An 8,027-nucleotide genomic window follows, 5' to 3' on the forward strand; every position below is an offset into this window, starting at 1 on the left:
GTGAGAGGAAAGAACAATATAGAAAACAGAGCATATATACTTATCCAGCTTAGAGAAAAGATGGGTGAAAGAAATGTATGTCAAAAGTATTTGTAGTATTTAAGCCATGTATAGGACATCCCAACTCATGTTCTCAACCTCAAAGTCATCCCTTAACTAGTCAGTTGTCAATTCTTGTCAATTATAACTCCACATCCCTCCTGTTGTCTTCTCTCCACTCATATGACCATTAACCTCCACCTATATTATTGAAGTAACTTCCTATTTAGTCTCCTTGCTCTGATTTCTTCTTCAATCCATCTTCTAGCTAGACCTGCCAAAAAAACGTCTTCCTAAAAGACAAGCCTGACTGTGTTCCTAATCTGTTCGAGAAACTTCAATGGTTTTCTATTGCCTAAAGGAAGAACTGTTTTGCATCTGAACCTTATTTTACCCTTCCTACGTCTACTCTCCACTACGCACTCTATTTTAGACAAGCTGGTCTAACTGCTGTTTCGTGTACAGGAATTTTGTTCAGTTGTTTTGGTCATGTCCTACTCTTTGTGACTCCATTTAGGGTTTTCTTGGCAAAGATACTGGAGTAGTTTGCCATTTCCTTCTCTAGTTCATTTTACAGATGAGGAAACTAAGGCAAATAGGGTAACGTGACTTGCCCAGGGTCACACAGCTAGTGTCTGAGGACAAATTTGAACTCATGTTTGACTCCAGGCCTAGTGGTTTACTTTGTGTCTATGTACAGACTATTTATTGGTCTTGCCTAGAATGCTTTCCCTCTTTATCTCCCTATTTTAAAATTCCTTGCTTCCTTCCAGGCTCAGAACCTCTTAAATAGAATCTCTCTTCTTTCCCCCAGTTGCTAGTGCTCTCCATATATGTGAAATTACTTTGTATTTCCTTTTCATTTTGTATACCACTGTATTCCCTCATTAGAATGTGAGTTCCTTGAGGGACAAGACTACTTGCTTTATTTTGTCCTCCCTTGCATATTCATTGTGACTGACACAATGCCATACATCTACCAGACCCTTAATTCATGTTTGCCACATCAAATTGGTTTGAACACATGCATTCAAATCAATCCACTAAGCCTTTATTAAGAAATTTCTAATATGCACAATACCTTTTGATACAAATTGGGAGTATCTAAATACCCAAAAGATTGGGTTGACCCTAGACAAGTCACTTAATCTCCCTGAACCTCAGTTTCCTTGTGAGGGGTATGGTCTTGATGGCCTCTAAATTTCCTTTCAGCTCTAAATATATGGTGCTCTGCTCTGATCTTTCATGTAAGGAGAATTTCAGTATGAGAATTCCCTCCACTAACATCAATTCATACCAGTCTAGAATTTCAGGCGTGAATCACTGGATATTGTCTGAGGCACATAGGAGTTGTGATTTACCCAAGGGTATTTATTGTAGCTAGTAAGTGTCAAAGGCCTTGGAGATACAAAGAGAGAAAGTCCAAGTCAAAACTATCTCTGCCCTCAAAGAGCTTACATACTACTGCCATGCTACATACTGCAACATATAAAGAGATAAATTCTAGATATTTTGAGAAGGAAGAGAGCAGCAATCAGTTATCTCTCTGCCTCTCTGTCTTAGTCTGTCTCTGTCTCTCTCGTTCTCTGCCACTGTGTCTCTATCTCTCCGCTGTTGTGCTTCTTTGAAAATAGAATCTCTGATGTTATGTGGGGTTTTTGTTTTGTTTTGTTGTAACAATGCTAGCTTAATATTTGAACCCAATCTAGTAAGAGAAAAGGGCAATCCTTATGTTCAACAGTGATAACACTGCCAAGGTTCATCTGGTGTTGCCAATTCTATAATACCTGTCAGGTTCCAAATGTAATAGAATAAACATAGACAGACCATCATGGAGAGAGTGTGCCAGTTTTTAATCATCCCTTTAATCACCTTCCACATCTGCCAGCTTTCTCTTCCTGAAAATGCTGCCACTTTTAGCATGACCCCAAGAGACAGGTGCAGTACACAAGATGTGTGGTGCTATGCCTTTCCAGTCTTGTCCCTCCTGGCTTTCAATTTAATGATGCTACTCCCTGATTTGACTGAGATCAGCTGGGTGATTTTCCCCCTAATTCATTCAATATCACAACACCACAGGGGTACTGGAGTCCTGAAGGGTTTTCAAGCAGTCCTTGAAATCAAAACAATGCTTCGAAGAAACATCTGAAAAGGACACACAGTATTAGAAAAGGATGGATTCACAGGAGGTGAGCAGACTCTCATGAAGCAATCAAGGGAAAGACAGCATATGAGCAGAGAGGGAAAGAGAGAGAGAGAGAGAGAGAGAGACAGAGAGAGAGAGAGAGAGAGAGAGAGAGAGAGAGAGAGAGAGAGAGAGAGAGAGAGAGAAATAAGATCTATCTCTCAAATGAAGCATATAAGTTTCATCAACTGATTTGATATTGTCACTTAAAATAACAATTCTAATTGCAAGGAAACTATGTAGGATGAAATACTTGGGAGAATTTACAAATTGAGTAGTTTCAAAAAGTGCTTCTACTCAGGTTTAATTTAGTATAAATCCTGCTTGAGTACCCTGAAATTCTGAGTTAAAATGATCAATCACTATTGATTTTTCACTTTCTTTCTGCCAACATCTGGTTATTTTCCTAGTCAAATGGCCTTGCCATTTGAGCCAAAGTCAATAAAGAATTTATTCATTCATTAGGTTCTATAGAGCCAGAATGTTATACTGAAAAATTACACTTAAAATTTTTCTGTGGAAAATGTCAGACACTTTGTACAGGATTTTAATGTCCATGAAAAATTAACTTTGAGAAAATCATGGAAAAATGTGCACACAGAGAGAGATTGTTTCTTTTCATGTCATTTTGTTAACATGGAAGACAAGTTGGCTTAATAGGACTTTTTAAACAATTATTTTTGGTCTTCATATTTTTGGTTTGCTATGCCAGTGGAACACAAGTTCTGTCAGATTCTACCCAGTTGGAGGCTTTAAGCATGAACCTGGCAATGCTCTGACTGCTGATAAAGAACCAGCCTCTCTAAGTATGGAGACATTTACGACCAGGTTATCCAACAGGTAACAAATATTACCTGTTTGACTATGGTGGTTAACGAAACAGATATTGGTCCTCAATAGTTACTTTCCATTTCTGAAAATGAATCACTTTATTGTGATGAAATTAAAAAAGAAGGACAAAAAGTATAATACAAAATATGGCTAGTGAGCAATAAATGGGGAGGGGGAGGAGCCTTAAAGACACAACTCACAAGTCTCATACTCATGTCTCTACAACATGAATATTTTCTTCAAACGAACAGTTTGAAGGCACCTTGCATTGTGAATATTGCAAAACATAATACACTCACATGGGAAAAAGTGACTCTTAGGAAACAATTGTTTGATGAGTCAGTCATTCCAGAGTCAGCTGCTATATGCAATTAGATCATTAATGTGTTAAAGCAAAGGTCAAAATTAATGGAAAATTAGAAGATAAAGATGAGAAGACCCTGCATAATATTACAGCAGCTCCAACCCAATCTCCTTGTTAAGTCACTGACTCCAAAGAAGGGGTCAGGGAAACAGAAGGACAAGAGGAATATGGATAAAAGGAAGGGTGTTGACTCTGTAATTATTCATTAGAGATGTTTAACTGATGCAAAACAGTCATCACAAAGAAGAGACTGAGTTATGAACCTACTTCAGTCAGCCAACCCTTACTCTGTTTTCTAGTTATTCCAGAGAAAACAAACATAAGTTTAGAATACAAGCTTATTTGTGAAACTCTATGGAGAAAGAGGAAAGATGCTGAATAGTGTCACTTCATAAAAAAATGAAAATCTTAATAATTTTAATGATCCCAAGCTGCTTACTTCCACCAATGAATTGTAGTAAATCATAGAACAACATAACCTCAGAAGAATAAAAAATTGTGGGTGACCCAAAGGACAATTAAAAGATATATGGAGGGGATAAGTAGACTGTAGCAATAAATGACCAGTCAAAATATCGTCAAGGACTCATATGTCGGGAAAAACATAAAACAATCAGACACTAAGACTTAGGGACAAAAAATATGCAGCCTAAATGAAGGCTGTACCACTACAGCTAAAATGAATGCTTTCTAAAGTCAATTACTCTCTAAAGCTAAAATGTTAGAAGAATTGAAAGGAGGCTCCCTAATGTTGAATGCATCCTTTAATAGAATTTTAGAAAGATGTGGGCCAGAATCACACAGGGTTGTGTTGAATGTACTATGATCAGAACCCATGGAACCAATCTTACAAAAATGAATGTTGAAAACTATCTTTACATGTAATTTGGGAAAAAATAAAATACAACTGAGAAAAAAATAAATTTAAACAATATAGTATCAAAGATTAAGTTGGGCTGGCTACATGCTGGGAGCAAGGTATTGCTCCCATGCATCATCTCCTCATGAAGTCAAGAGGATCTGAGGCAGGTCTCAAGGCCCCTCTTTGGATACACCTCCTCTGGTGAACCTGTGCAAGGATACAGAGACAAAAGTCATAGAGAATGGAGAGTTTGGACAATTTGAGATCTGCATAGCTGGAAGCTAGCCACATAAATGAGATCCCAGATAAACTGGAAGTATAATGTCACAAGCTCCTTTGGCCAAGTTCATAAAAGGATCTATATTGCTAAATTGGAGCTATTGTCTTTTGAGTTATCACAAAAACACCTCCCATTTTATTAGGTCCAATATATAGGTTAAAAAAATCCTGTTTCTGAGTTATCTGACTTCATTTCTACTTTCCCGATTTGTTTTAGCAATGTTTTCTTATATTTATGCAAAATAGTTCTTTTTTAATGCTTCTTCTATGAAAAATAGGCCTATCAATAAATTCTTCTCACTGTTTATGTCAAATTGCCAGGGTCTGGTAATTCTATCAGTTGGAATTCTTTGGTTTGTTATTATGGCTCTATCCCAATGCATTTCATAGGAATTATTTTCTAAACTCAGATTAGAATCATAGTACCTTGGCAATCACTCATTAATACACCCTTGAAATTAATTTTAGAATGATTTTTACCACCTATGTCAGGCCATTTGCTAAGTACTGCCAACTCTTCATCCACAACATTTCTCATACAACTACTTCTATCTATTCATACCTGTCACACAAGCCAAGTCTTCATTACTACTTTAATGGATTATATTAATAGTCTTCTGTTTGGTTTTCTTGCCTCCCAACTCTCCTTTCTATAATCCTTCCTTTACATATCCTCAAAAGTAATATTCATAAGGCACGAATCCAAACAAACACCCTACTCAAAACCTTATGTGGTTCCCTTTTGTCTCTGAGATAAAATACAGGTTGGCATTTAAGACCCTTCACAGACTGGCTCCAATCTATTTTTCCTGGCTTATATATGTATATGTGTGTGTATATATATGTATGCATATATATATGAGTGTATGTGTATATATATGCATGTATATATACACATATATATACACACACATATACATACGTGTGTAGGTATCACTTAACTTCTTAAATCTATGTTCTAGCCAAACTGTAGTTAAAAGCTGTTCTAGAACTTGACTTGTCATCACCCACTTCAAAGTAGTCCTTTAGGCCTAGAATATTCAAATTCCTCATATTCAAGGTTTCTCAGATGTTACCTCCTAAATGAAGCCTGATTACCACAACCCCACAAACTTAAAAGCAGTTTTTAACATTTACTCCCTCCTCAAATAGTCTGATCTTTTCTTTGTCCACATCATTCCACACACGATACTATCCTCATTTGTGTACATACCATAACTCATCCCATCACATTCAATGAAAATTAAGGGCAGGGATCATTTCATCTTTGTCTTAATATTGCCAATACTTAGCATAGTCCCTTGAACACAGTAAATTTGTAATAAATATTCATAGCATTTAATTAGATCACATTTACACCTTTTTTTTTGGAGACCTGTGAAAACCTTTAAAATAATTTTGTAAACTCTCCTTCATTCCACTGCCAGCTAGAATGGAGCTTTGTAAATGCAGCCACTTATCTAACACCCAAGGAATAGATCACTAGATCAAGAGAGAAGAAGACTTGAGTTCAAATCCAACTGCACACACTTGCTAGTTGTGTGACCCTTGGCAGATCACTAAACCTCTGTCTGCCTCAGTTTCTTCATCTGTGAAATGTGCATAACAATAGGGCTTGTCTCCCAGGGTTGTTGTGAGGCTGGAAGGAGATTATATCTGTAAAGCACTTTGCAAACCTTAAAGAGAGAGGTATATATAAATGCTAACTATTACTGTTATTATTGTTTCTGTTGTTGTTATTTGAAACTTAGTTGAATCGTATGAACTATGGAGGACGTAAGAAGAAATAAACTATACCCTTGATTTTCTTTCTTGATCAACCATTAGAAACCAAGTACAAATTTTCAAATTCACATATCATGTCTCATTCTCCCTGGTATATCTTTTAAAAACAATTCTTTGGGGGATATTTTTGTCTTATTTTATGCCAAGCAATTTATTTCTATATTAAGACTGACATTTTGAATCATGAGATTATAAGATATTTTTACTAGATGAAAAAAATTAAATGATTGACTATCTCAACATTTTCATTTCATAAATACAAAATGCAGATTTTACAGATAGACTCAACAATGCTTTTTGTGACTCTAAATGGTATTTTCTTTCTGCTTTTTCAAAACAGGCAAAAAAATTAAGTGAGGGTTTGTGTGGCACACAAGTGAACACAATTAAGGAAACCCTCATTGTTGTCTATTGAATAGACTTGTCACATTACTATTCACAGCTTTGTCTAGTGACAGTGGAATATCAAAAAGATACTGAATAGTATAGCAAAAATCTATTGTGCCACTGAGATCTAATCTTTGTCTGAATGTAATTGCCTTATTAAAAGATTTGCAAGCTTACTCTTTCTGTAGTTCTAAAATAAACCAAAAAAATATACATATACCAACCCCATGCTGTAAAATTGCAACCGTAGCCCCCATGATATGACAACAGCATGTAAGTCAAACTGAAAATTAAAACCCCAGCCCTCTGGTTCTCTAGCAATGGCATAGATGCTTCCAGTCCTACAATTATCCCTGATGGTATGAATGGCATCTGGAAGACTTTTTTTCCCAGTGAATTCAGCTTGGAGTGCCTGAGGAACTGCTTATGTAAATATTAATATCCCATTTAGATTGTAATTTGTGTTCTGTGGTATCACATCTAGTGTCTGCTTCTTAGTACCTGTTCATTATAGCTAACAGATTCCAGATCAGCTCCTTTGTCTTTTCTTTCCCCCCAACCACCTAGCTCCAAGGCTTCCTACAGGGAGAACAGTTCCACAACTCAGTGGAAGCAAAACTATAATTGCCCAACACTTGTGCCAATGCCCATTACAAATTGTCAGCTTTAGTAAACAGAATGAGTGGATGAAAAATTTCTTTTTGCCCTTCAGCCACTGTCTTTTTTGCGTATTGTAATTGCTTGTATTTTTTTCCTTTTTATCATACCGAAGGCATGAGTTTTCTGGTCCTAGGAACCAAAACATTGCAGTGTTATTGTTGTTGCTTTTAGGGAAAGGGTAGGTGTGCATGTGTGTGTGTGTGTGTGTGTGTGTGTGTATCTGTGTTGGTATATACATTTTTTTGATTTATTTTAGAATCACAGAGTATGTGTTTGTGTGTGTGTGTGTATTGGTATATGTATTTTTTGGTTCATTTTAGAATCACAGAAATAGTGTGTGTGTGTGTGTGTGTGTGTGTGTGTGTGTGTGTGTGTGTGTTAAATTATGGGTAAGGCAGAGATACAATGTAAGTTTCCTCCTACCTAACAGTGTTAATTCACCTCTGTCCTAGCCTGAAGACACTATACCTTTCAAAGGAAGTTGCAAAAAACAATTTCATTGTTCTCTCATTTCTAGGTGTCCTTTAGGAAACAGTAACCATGTTAACCTGTTCCCTTCCTCATAGATCCTCAGAGTTTTTAACTACACATGAATCAGAGGAATTCATCCTTTGCTGAATTTATCTTCATGTAAT

This window comes from Trichosurus vulpecula, chromosome 9 (assembly GCF_011100635.1).
Source record: "Trichosurus vulpecula isolate mTriVul1 chromosome 9, mTriVul1.pri, whole genome shotgun sequence".
Lineage (NCBI taxonomy): Eukaryota > Metazoa > Chordata > Mammalia > Diprotodontia > Phalangeridae > Trichosurus > Trichosurus vulpecula.